Genomic DNA, 12,500 nt, shown 5'->3' on the forward strand with positions numbered 1-12,500 from the left:
AAGAGCAGGCGCTCGGCCCCCACCCGCGGGGGGCCGGCGGACCCCTGCACTCCCAGACGGCGGGGAGGGGGGACTCTCGCCTACACACACCACCGACGGTAGCGTAGCGCAAAAAGCAGGGGGCGGCCAACGGGGGAATCCGGTACCCCCACACAAGGCACGCCCTTCACGGATCGCTAGAGAAACTTCCTCACTGAGGGTGGGCCGCACCCAACCCAGCCCCTCTGCCAACCGGCCGCCGAGACAACGAGGGGGGATCTGCGGTACAGGCAAGCACAAGGCTTCTTGAGCGTTCGCGGCCGGGGACACCCAAAGCCCCATCGCCTCGGGGGCCCGACCGGCCCCAGCTCGGCGTCCCGCCACCATCGCTCACACGCCCGGGCAACGTCTCCTTCCCCCACCGGAGAGAGGGAAGAGCGCCCGGGCGCCCGCTCGCCTAACACTCCCCACGCCACTCGGCGCTGGGGACGACAACGCGACACCCTCCCCCCCGGAGAGGGAGCGGGCAACGCTGCCGAGCTTACCGCCTCGATCCCCCGAAAGAAGCGACACCGCTCTTCCCTTCAGGCACTCGCCTCGGAAACCCCCACAGACGGGGCGAGACCGACAGCGAGGCGGCGGCCGGCCGCGGCAGCGGCACTGGGATCGGGAGCAGCACACACCGGCTCAGCCTCAGGCACCTCAGGAAACAACCCGGAGCGCCCCAGGAGCACCGAAGCAGAGGCGCACCGTCGCGCCGAGGCAGCACGGTGGCAGCCCTCCCCGCGCCGGGGAGGGCCACACACACGGCCCTTGGCCGCCCAGGGGGGGCGGCGAGCGAGAAGCACCCGCTACGTCAGAGGACCCCAGGAGCGAGGTCGAGGCCGGATTCCGCACCCCCGCCCTTCCCCGCACCGCGAACGGGCGGGGAGGCAAGGCGAGGGGCCCGCGGGCAGGACGAGAAGAGTCGGCCCATTCGCCATGAATGTCCGTCCCTCGCCTGGCGCGGCTTTGGTCCGGCCCAGGAGAGCGCAAAGTCACCACATCGATCAGCAGAGTGGGCGGGAGAGGCCCAGGGAGCAGGGGGAGACCCGGCGAGGACCGCTTCTAAGAGGAGCCTGCTACGGCCTCGCCGGCCCCACACCCCAGGGAGAGCGGCCGACGACACGGAACGGGGAACGCCTGACACGCGGCTCGGAGCCATGGAAGCAAGCGTCGTCACGCCACCCTCGGTGCCCGCAGCGAGGAGCGCACGGGCGGTAAAGGACCACCCGCCACCTACCCCCGCCGCCCTCCGGCGCCAGAAGGCCGGCCGGCCAGAGGCGGCACCACCGCGAGGGCGCTCCAGGTGCGCCAAAGAGCCGTCGCACGCAGGCCCAGGCAAGCAGCTCAAGAGGGAACGGGTCCGGGCCACCCCATCAGCCCAGAGCCCCGCACGCACCCGGAGGCCCAAGCTCCCTCGCTCTGGCGTGTGCCGCCAGAGGACAACGTGTCAGCACCTACCCGATGGCAGAAAACGGCCAACTCGGGCCAAAACAATCGCGACCGGGGCAACGGGGAACAGTTCACTCACCACTGCCGCCTTCCCTGAACACAGTCACGGTCAGCGGACCGCGAAATCGAGCCCATCACCGAGATCCAGAGCCCCTAGGGACAACTGGTCGACCCTCGTTGACGAAGGCAAAGACAAGAGACGGGGACCGCCATCCCCAGCGAGCAGGACCGGGGAGGGGGTGGGGAAGGGCGGACGGGGAACACGTCCGAAGGACGCCGGGCGTAGCCAACAGGACAAGCCCCGGGCAGCGGGCCCCCGAAGAGGCAATGCGGCAAGGCCGGGCGAGCACACCCGCCTGGCCCGCCCGGTGAAGCCCCGCAGCCCCGCGGCCAAAACCCGCGAGAGAGAGGGAGAGGAAGCGGGAGAAAAATATGACAGAAGTCCCGGCGACCGACCCAGACCGGGCAAAGCGAAGCCCGTGGCGGCGAAGGAACCGCTCAGACTGCCACCCGAGGCGCCCGCGGCCCGGACCGTGCAGGGAGAGAAGACAACCGACACACACACACAGTAAGCCTGCAGGTCCAATATCCCGCCAACGGGCCACAACGGCCCAGCCCAGCGTGACCGAGACAGTTCCGCTGGCGCCGCCCAGCTCCTGGAACTCTGTCTCGGCCACCGCCGCCGAATATCACGCCTTGGAGACTTCCGATGATCCGACGCTCCTATAAAAGCGGCCACCAGGGGGAGCTCGACAACCGTCAACCAAATCAGGAGGAAGGGACGCGGAACCTCGGTCGGCGTCAGCGGGATCCGCCCCGCAGGGGTCGTAGAAAGTCACCCGGACACGTCCCACCAGCCGGGTCGCCCCGCCAGGGCCCCCCCCCCCCACAGCGGCGGGCACGAGACGCAGGCAGATCGGCCCAGCACCCCTAGAGAATCCGGCGGGGGACACGGGCGGTGTGGGACTTCAAAACCGAAACCACCACGGTGAAGCCACTATTAGACAGGCAGACTAGCTGCTAGGCCACGGTCCGATCCATCCAGAGAATGGAGGAATTGACAGAAACATGTAAAAACCCGTCGAAATCGGTGGCTGGGGAATTTGATCTGCTGGTCTTTGGGCTCGGTGTTTCCGCCTGTCTCTGTACCAAAAAAAAAAAAAAAAAAAAAAAAAAATGGGAAGATGAACAGCCTCTGAGAAACCTTCCTCCTCTGTGTCTGTGGTTCAGTGCCAGAGGGCCGGCCTAGCACATAGGAGGCACTGGGTTTGAGCCTTAGCGCGGCATACAAAAAGGAACAAAGTCGAAAGAAGGCGTGCTGTCCACCTACAACTACTCTAAAAAAGAAAAAAAAAAAAAAAGAATACTGATCATAATAGGAATAAGGATTCTTCCTTGGGGAGTTCTATTTTCTCTGCCTGGCCACGTTATCTTTTTTTTTTTTTTTTTTTTTTTTTTTTTTTAAGAGAGAGTGAGAGAGAATTTCAATATTTACTTTTTTTTTTTTTTTTTTTAACAACATCTTTGTTTGTGTGCTGAGGACCGAACCCGGGCAACTGCAACTGCAACTGCGCTACCGCTTGAGCCACATCCCCAGCCCCCTTTTTAACTTTTACTTATTTTTCTTTTGTAAAGACAGAGAGGAGGAGGAGGAGGGGGGAGAGAGAGAGAGGGAAGAGGGGGGTGGAGAGAGAGGAGAGAGAGAGAGAGAGAGAGAATATTTTTTTTTAATGTTTATTTTTCAGTATGCGGTGGGCACAACATCTTTATTTTATTTTACGTGGTGCTGAGGATCGAACCCAGCGCCCCGCGCATGCCGCGGGAGCGCATTACCACTTGAGGCACATCTCCAGCCCATTAATTCTTATTTGAATTTGTGTTTTTATTTACCTATTTATTTACCTGAGTAAGAAATGAGCATTTTCTTGAACCGAAAGTCATTTTCCACCGGGTCACAGAGCCAAATTTTACGTTTAGGCACATGGTAATAAGAAGCTGTAACAGGGCGCTAAGAGCGGCTGCCTTGGCTAAAAAGCGTGGGCCCTTGCCCCAGAGCGAAACAACAACGACAACGGGGGGGGGGGGGGGGGCGGGGGGGGGCGGGGAAGAATCAAACAAATAATGCAATCAATCCATGGGCCAAGGACCTGAACAGATACTTCTCAGAAGTGGATTAAGACACTCCTATAAAAGCGGCCACCAGGGGGAGCTCGAAAACCGTCAACAAAATCAGGCGGAAGGGTCGGTGTCAGCGGGATCCCCTTCGCAGGGGTCGTAGAAAGTCACCTGGACACGTCCCACCAGCCGCCCCACCCCCACCCCGCCAGGGTGCCCCGCAGCAGCGGGAGGCGCCGGCAGTCTGCCCAGCACCCCCAGAGAATCCGGCGGGGGACACGGGCGGTGTGGGACTTCAAAACCGAAACCACCATGGTGAAGCCACAATTAGACAGGCAGACTAGCTGCTAGGCCACGGTTCGATCCATCCAGACAATGTAGGAATTGACAGAAACATGTCAAAATCAGTTTGAAATCGGTTGCTTGGGAATTTGATCTGCTTGTCTTTGGGCTTTGTGTTTCCTCCTTTTTCTGTACAAAAAAAAAAAAAATTGGAAGATGACCAGCCTCTGAGAATCCTTTCTTGTCTAGGGTCTGTCTGTGTCTTTGGGTCAGTAGCAGAGGGCCGGCCTGGCACAGAGTTTGAGCCTTAGCACGCCATACAAAAAGGAACAAATCATCGAACAAATCATCACAAGGATTCTTCCTTGTGAAGTTGTATTTTGTCTGTTTGACCGTTTTATCTTTTTTTTTTTTTTTTGTATCTTTATTTTTATTGATCTATCAATATCACAGAGCCAAATTTTACATTTAGACACTTGGTAATAAGAAGCTGTAACAGGGCTCTAAGAGAGGCTGCCTTGGCTAAAAAGCATGGTCTGTTGCCCTAGACTGAAACACCACATGCTCTGGGATAAATAAAGCTGGAGAAAGGTTGCAAGAGCACTTCATGGTGTTGTCAGTCTGGTGTTGTGGCTCAGTGGTACAGTACTTACCAAGTACGCATGAGGCACAGGGTTCAATCCCGGGCACCACATTGAAATCATCATCATCATCATCATCACCTAAATAAACAAGATAAACATATGTATTTTTTTATCTGTTTGTTTATTTATTGGAGGAGGCCTGTAAGGAGGGATTGAACTCAGGGGCACTCACTGACTACTGAGCCACATCCCCTAGCCCTACCTATCTAGTATATTACTTAGAGACAGGGTCTCACTGAGTTGCTTAGTGTCTCACTTTTGCTGAGGGTGGCTTTAAACTCTGGATCCTCCTGCCTCAGCTGTGTGTGTGTGTGTGTGTGTGTGTGTGTGTGTGTGTGAGAGAGAGAGAGAGAGAGAGAGAGAGAGAGAAGCCTGTCTGGGATGACAGGCATAGGCCACTGTACCCAGTCACTTATTTATTTTATTTTTAGTATGACTTCAAGGTACACACAAGACAATCACTGCCAGGCGTAGGAGGAACATAGCACATTGATAAACAGTCAGATCTTTGAGGAAGCATTAAACAATCTTAAGGTAGTGTGCAAGTCATTCAATAACCTCAAAATACCTACATGAGGGTTGGAATTGTAGCTCAGTGGTAGAGTGCTTGCCTTGCATTCGTGAGGCCCTGGGTTCAATCCTCAGCACCACATAAAAATAAATAAACAAAAATAAAGACATTGTGTCCATCAACAGCTATAACTAACTAACTAACTAACTAACTAACTAAATAAATAAATAAATAAATAAATACCTGCATGAAAACCACAGAGAATTAAAGGAAAAGATGGATAAATCTATTATGGCAAGGAGATGAGAACACTCGTCCCTTAGCAGCTGAGGACGACTTAGGCCATAAATAAATAATCAGGAACAAAGGACAGCAGAACTACATCACGAACAACCCACACCTAATGGGCACGTTCAGAACACTGCAAGGCCACCACTACACAGCAGACATTCTTTTCAAGTGAATACGGAATGTTTACCAAAGTTGACCATAGAATGGAACATAAACCAAATCTCGACAAAGTCTAAAAGATGAAATCACACCACAACTCTTCTCTGAACAACACAAAAGTAAGCTGGAGGTCGTAGCATGTCGGCCACTGCCAGGATTCATTTCAAGAACGGGATGAAACCCAAAGAAAGTATAAACCTGTACATTCACAAATCTCAGGGAGAAATAGCCGCATCCATCTGTCACAAACTCTTGAGAGGGGCGGGTCAGGGGTCAAGGTGAGATTGAAATACCCAAATACCCCCAACAAAGTGCCAACTTTATCAAACCAGTAGCCTAGATAAAGCAGGTACTTGTACTACGCCTTCTCGGTGACATTGTGGGTTTTTTTTGGGTTTTTTTTGGGGGGGGGAGGGGGAGGGGGGAGGGGAGCGGGGAAGGGTGGTTCCCGCCACTTTGGGTTCCTACCGCTTTGTCTGCAAGGGGAAATTTGTTTCCTGCCAGGCTGGGGTGCCAGTTATCAGGGCGGGGAAGTAAGATTCTTACACTAAACCGGGCTTGCTTGGGGCAGGTCTCAGTTCTGATTTACATAACAACAGGCAGGGCAAAGTCTCTCCCACTGCCCCTGAAGGAAGAAAAATGTGGCCTCTCCAGGCTGTTCACAATTCCCAACCTGTTTTAAGGGTCAGTTTGTCTCTCTAACTCTGCATTTATGCTGACCGATTGGTTTAAAACTACACTAAGAGGTTAATTTGAATATCATTTGTTTCAGAGCACTTGTTCAATGTGTCTACCAGCATTTAATTTCTCTCTCCTGATGTTCCTTAATAACCTGATTGCTTTGGCCTTCTTCTCCTGGATTATGTGTAACTTGCCCCCCTTTGGTATAAAAAGAAACCCAGGAGGAGATTGATCCTAAAGAAAAGGGGTGCTCCACTAAGTGAGAAACTGAAAATCAAGCGATTAAAAAGAGTTTGGTGTAGAGAAAGAGAGGGGTGTGTGTGTGTGTGTGTGTGTGTGTGTGTGTGTGTGTGTGTGTGTTATAGAGAGAGAAGGGGAGAGTCTCTTGTACTTCAGGGTTTTTGTCTGTCTGACTGTCTGTCTGTCTGTCTGTCTGTCTGTCTGTCTGTCTGTTTGTTGTCTAATAATTACAGTGTTTCAGTTGGAAGCTCTGCCCTGGGTAATTCTTTCCAGCTCTTAGAAAGTAGTAACTGTGGTTATGTTCATTTCTGTTAATGATCCATTCTTCCTGCCTTTTAAATTCATTGATCACCCAGAACTCCTGTGTTTGGGGCAGGAGGGGTCCAGGTGCTTGAGAGAATTTTTTTTTTTTTTTTTTTTTTCCCCCTGTGTCATTGGAATGGAGATTTGGACCTCTGAGTAAGAGTAGAGTTTTCTAAGAGAAAAGAGAAGAGCTCTAAGGGAAAAGCAGGGGATTGGATTACCAAAAAAAAAAAAAAAAAAAAAAAAGCCTTTGGAAACCAAACTATTGTTAGGTAAAACTTCATCATCTGAAGTGGCACCCCCTTTCTCCACTGAAAAGTCTTAACTGGGCCTCTTCTGAAATCTTCACCCAGACTGGTTTTAGGTCTGTCAGCAAAAGAGTCTCTCTGTGCAAAAGAATTCAAGGTGGATAAACTTCCTATTTTCGTGTCGCCCTGTTTACTTGGCCACTGGCCGAGAAGATACCAGCACTCCAGGTGCTGGACACCCCGTTACTAGTCTTTCACAAACATGTCCAGAACAGTACTTTGAAGAAATGTGCAAACAAGGCCTCTGGCCTTGAGCTGGGCTTCACAGAGATGTCTACATGTTTAAGATACGAGAGGGTACCAACTGGACTCCATGGTAACAGCTGGCAGGGGGAGAGTAGACAGGGGAGAAGAAGCTCTCCCCTTCTCAGGTGTTGTCCTCCAAGGGTTAACATGCCCAGGACAGTGAGAGAAAAAGCTGCTTTTATGTGAACTTCTGCAGACCATGAATTTCTGAGCCCCTCCCCTTACATGCTGGGTATAAAACTCTGAAACTACCTGAACTTTGGGTTCAGGGGATTAATTCCTTACAGCAAAAGCCATCTTCTCTGAACCTGGCTGCAGCCAAATAAAACCGTTTTCCTGCTCTGTTCGGTCGGTGCCTTGCCTCATTTGTCCCTACAACAACACATCCATGCAAGGAAGACTTTATCAAACCAGTAGCCTAAGTAAAGCAGGTTCCAGGTTACTTTTTGCCACCACCGCCACCACCACCACCATGCATACCAATAATTTCTTCTGATTTTTTTTTTTTTAATTACATACAAACAAATCAAAAACCATGAAAAGTATAAACTATGTTACTGAGAATCAAGAAGAGTCATTCACTCATGTAAATTCAGAAATTCGGTAAGGGTGGTTGTTGTTTCTGTCTGTTGCTGTTGTTGTCCTTTTTTGTCTTTTTTTTTTTTTTTTTTTTTTTAATTTTTCTCCCAACTGTCAAATCAATTAAAGCGGGGTGGGGGGGGGTGGGGGGGGTGAGGTGGTGGTGGGTGTCAGAAAATGTAACAGGGGTCCACTTTATAGGCTTTGAGTATAAGTCTCACTGCTCAGCCACTGAGGCTCATGTTAAAACCCATATCCTTTTTCCTTTCTCTTTTCCCTACCCTCCCCCTCCCTAATCATAGGTGAAGCCATATGGACTTTCAGGGTGGGTTATCTGCCCATTGGCTAACAAATATTTAGAATTTTCATCCAGAAAATCACTTTTCTGTTTGATAACCTTGCTAGGCCTCCGATGGGTTAGAACAACAGAGTGTCAGCAGAGTCATCAGAGTTTTGTTGCTGTAAAGGTTCAGTTCTTATGTTTTCTTATTATAATAAATTCCCCCTCTTCCTTCTGAGATGCTTTGCCTCTGAGCAACACCCCCCCCAACACCTATCCCCCCTTCTCTGTCTCTCTCTGTCTCTCTGTCTCTCTCTCTCTCTCTCTCTCTCTCTCTGTCTCTCCCCCCCCCCTCTCTCTCTCTGTCGAGTTACCCCAGGGCTCCATAAGTTGCTGAGGCTGGGCTTAGTCTTGTGATTCTCCTGAATCACCCCACATCTCTGTCACTGGAGATGTGTGCACATCTGGGGACTAGAGTACTATGCTGTGCTGTGTCTGAGAGATTTTTTTATTATTAAAAAGTCGGTACACTTAAAGACATATAGGTTTCCTACATGAGAGGTCACCCTTTTTATTAGAACGTGTATTTTATCGAAGCTCTAAACTTATCCCATAGTCAGTGACACATGTGGAAGTTCTAACACATGCATTCGGTGTAACATTCAGATTTAGAAAAAAAAAAAAAAAAAAAAAGAAAGAAAGAAAGAAAGAAAGAAAGAAAGAAAGAAAGAAAGAAAGAAAAGAAAACGAAAAGAGAAAGATCTGTGCTTGGGGCTGGGGATGTGGCTCAAGTGGTAGCATGCTCGCCTGGCATGCGTGCGGCCAGGGTTCGATCCTCAGCACCGCAAACAAATCAAGATGTTATATCCGCGGAAAACTAACTAACTAACTAACTAACTAACTAAATAAATAAATATTAAAAAAATTCTCTCTCCCTGTCTCTCACTCTCACACTCTCTCTAAAAAATAATAAATAAATAAATAAATAAAAAGATCTGTGCCATTAATGACCAGTTTTCACATCTGTTAGTTTTAATCGAAAAAGTAAGGGTTTGGGGATCATTTGTTGAAAGAACACTCCTGTACCAGGTGAGTGGCACTGTTTCCTGAATGCATAAGAGTATTTGTCCACTTGAGTCCAAGCTGTTCTCCTAGGTCCAACTGTTGGTGAGCAAAACACCACATCGTGGCAGTTATCTGGCCAGAGTCTGGCCAGAGCTGGTAGATTCTGAACTTGGCTTCCAAAGTCAAAGGTCAATGAATGTATGTAGGACTTCTAGGCAAGTGTGATGTGAAGATCTCTGGGCTTGTTGTGCAATAAATGTGTCTGTGTTCCTTCAGCATAGAAGGAAATGTATTCATTCTAGAATGCAAAGCTTGGGCTAGGGTTTTAGCTCGGTAGTAGAGCACTTGCCTGGGACGTGTGGGGCGCTGGATTCCATCCTGAGCACCACAGAACCCAAAACAAAGGGACAAACAAGTAAATAAGGTAAAGATAGTGTGTCCATCCATCTACAGCTCAAAAAATTAAAGGTATGGGTTGGGGGTTCATGTCGATCCTCCCCCGCCCACCCCCAAGAGGATCAGGAGGAGGTTGAGAGAAGGATCGTAAACTCATAGCGAAAGTAACCTCGCGAGGAGACCCCTGTCTCCCAAAGAAAAGTTGTGATAGTAAAAGCAAATGGGACTCCGTTTTGTTTTATGTCCCCATTCTGTAAAACAACCAGGCCAAGTAGAAGGGTCATGACTGACGCAAGATGTTCTTTTCCTTGTGCTATAGAAACCTTTAAGAGTAAGGAACTACCTAATGGGACATTGTTTCTGTAACTAGCCCATAAAAGGGGGAGCGGGGGGGGGGGGGCTAAGCTTCTGTCACTGGAGTGGCTAGGCTGATTGTGATTGGCTGAGCGTCCCTCCGCCTGACTTCACTCTCCCGCTTCTGTAACATGGCTTGCTTGCATTAGCTAGACGCCCCCTCCCCCCAAAACGTCCCTTTTGCAGGTTTGAGGCTTATAAGGGGCACCCTTGCAATTGTTTGGGGCTGGCCAGGGGAACAGCTTTATGTTCTTCTGCTCAGTCGCCACTAGTTGTGCTTTAATAAAGGCTTGATTCCTTTATAACGTGAGTGGTCTGGAAGTCAGTTTTTGAAACCCCGGGACCAAGCTTTAACTAGAACAAGCAAGCAAGCCAGAAAACAAATGAATAGATAGATGATAGATAGATAGATAGATAGATAGATAGATAGATAGATAGATAAATTGAATATGGGGATGTGGCTCAGTCAGTGGTCAAGTGAGTGCTTCTGGGTTCAACTCATAAATCAATGGATTTACCAAAAATATATAAAAATATCTGTATAAAAAGGGGATGTTGGTTTAGCTCAGTGGTAAACTGTGTCTGTGTTCAGTCCCCAGTTCCAGGCTCCAGGCAGAAACCAGCCCCTGTGTGAGGGGCTGGTTTCTGGTTCCATCCCCACCAAGGAAACCCTGACATGAGTATGGGGAGCCATATTTGTCTATTGGATGCCAAGGGTAGAGTGATTTCCATCTTGATCTTCCCCCCACCACCACCACCACCTCTGTCTGTGTGAGCAAGGTCTCTTCTAGTGTCTGGATTTTATTTATCTACCTATTTATGTATGTATGTATGTATGTATGTATGTATGTATGTATGTATGTATTTAAACAATGCCTTTATGTTATTAATTTCTTTTTATCTGGAGCTGAGGATCTAACCCAGGGCCTCGAATATGCTAGGCGACCACTCTAACGCTGAGATATAAAGGACCCCAGCGCATCCCAGCCCATCCCAGCCCAGCACAGAGTCTTTGAGATGAGATTTTATTGCCTGTTTTGGTTGTTTGAGTCTGTCTTTGTTCACTACTTTTGTTTCTTTTGTGATGCTAGGCTGGGGAAGAAACCCAGGGCCTTGGGCATTGGTCCACAAAGGGTCTTGATTGCTGGGCAACACCCTCACCTTTTTTTCCTTTGTCTCTTCCCTTCCCCAGAAAGTAAACCCAGGAAGGGCCTCCCTCTCCTTCCCCCAGGCCCAAATCCATCCTGTTTGGGTTTTGGGCTCAGACAGGTACACACTAGACAGACGGACGGACAGACAGACAGACAGACAGACACACACACACACACACACACACACACACACACACACGGGAAACATCACTGTTTTATTTTTGTTCGTTTCTCTCTTAACCTCATCCAGGCCCTCCCTCATAACTCTCAGGGGCGGGGGGGGGGGGGGGGGGCGGGAGGTGTTTACTATGGACCTCTGGTGGTGACAGCCTTGGGAGGGACTACTACTGGGGAATTGGAGTGAGTGGGATGGGGGAAGTGGGGATTATAGTTGAAATTCCAAGGGTCGGGCAGAGGCACAGAAGCTATCTCCTAGGTGGGGCATGTTAAAGGCTAAGGAACGTGATCAGATACCAGGGGTGAAAGCGGTATGTCCTCCCCACCCCCCAGTGCTTCCAGGACTTTACTGTAGGGGGGGGGGGGGGAAAGCGGGAGTACAACTGCACTGAGGCCCGTGCCCATCTGTCTTTCCAGGGACTCAGTAGGCTGAGGGAAGAGAGGAAGATATGACGCAGCGGCTTGCAGCGTAGTGATCTGTATATGGATATAGATATAGATATCTAAGTCTGTCAGTCTGTCTGTCTATCTATCTATCTATCTATGTATCTATGTCTATACATGTAGATAGATTATATCTAAACTGGAAATGGAACTCAGGCAGGCCTTCCAAAATGACGGTAGCTTTGCGCCACCTAGCGTTCAGTGACTGCAACTAACGAGGCTGCTTTTCTCAGACCGCAGAGCACTCACTGTGAACTCCCAAGTTCCACAGGGTGGAAACCCGTCGCTATGCGCATCCACGTGTATATGCTTGTGTTTCTGACCCGGTGGCGAGATGAGATCCGACTGAAGAAGCCAAGCAAACCTAAAACGTGTGTCCCACCTTCACCACTCCTAAGTGTGGTGGATTAGCCGACTGAGAAAGGCCTTAGGGGAGGGAGCAGCTTCGGTCCGATAGGGGACAGTTGGGGAAGGCAAGGACCCTGAGTAACTGCACAGTTGCTCTGGGATCCAATTTTACCTGTAGACCTACTCGGCGCTACATAAACCTCAGCCAGCCAGCCAGCCAGCCAGCCAGCCAGCCAGCCAGCCAGCCTGTGCTGCATTTTGTCCTGTCTTTATTGGTATTAGGTATTTTCCAGAAGAAATGGGGGGGGGGGGATTTCCCATCTCGTGTCAAGAGTCTCCCGGGGACTGAATCCTCCTTGTCCACGCTTTCCTTGAAGATCCTTTAGAGATTCTCCACTTCGAGATGGACCGATGTGTGTGCTGCTGCAGGTTTGACAGCCATCCGGGAGGAAA

The sequence above is a fragment of the Callospermophilus lateralis genome, chromosome 8, assembly GCF_048772815.1.
Source record: "Callospermophilus lateralis isolate mCalLat2 chromosome 8, mCalLat2.hap1, whole genome shotgun sequence".
Lineage (NCBI taxonomy): Eukaryota > Metazoa > Chordata > Mammalia > Rodentia > Sciuridae > Callospermophilus > Callospermophilus lateralis.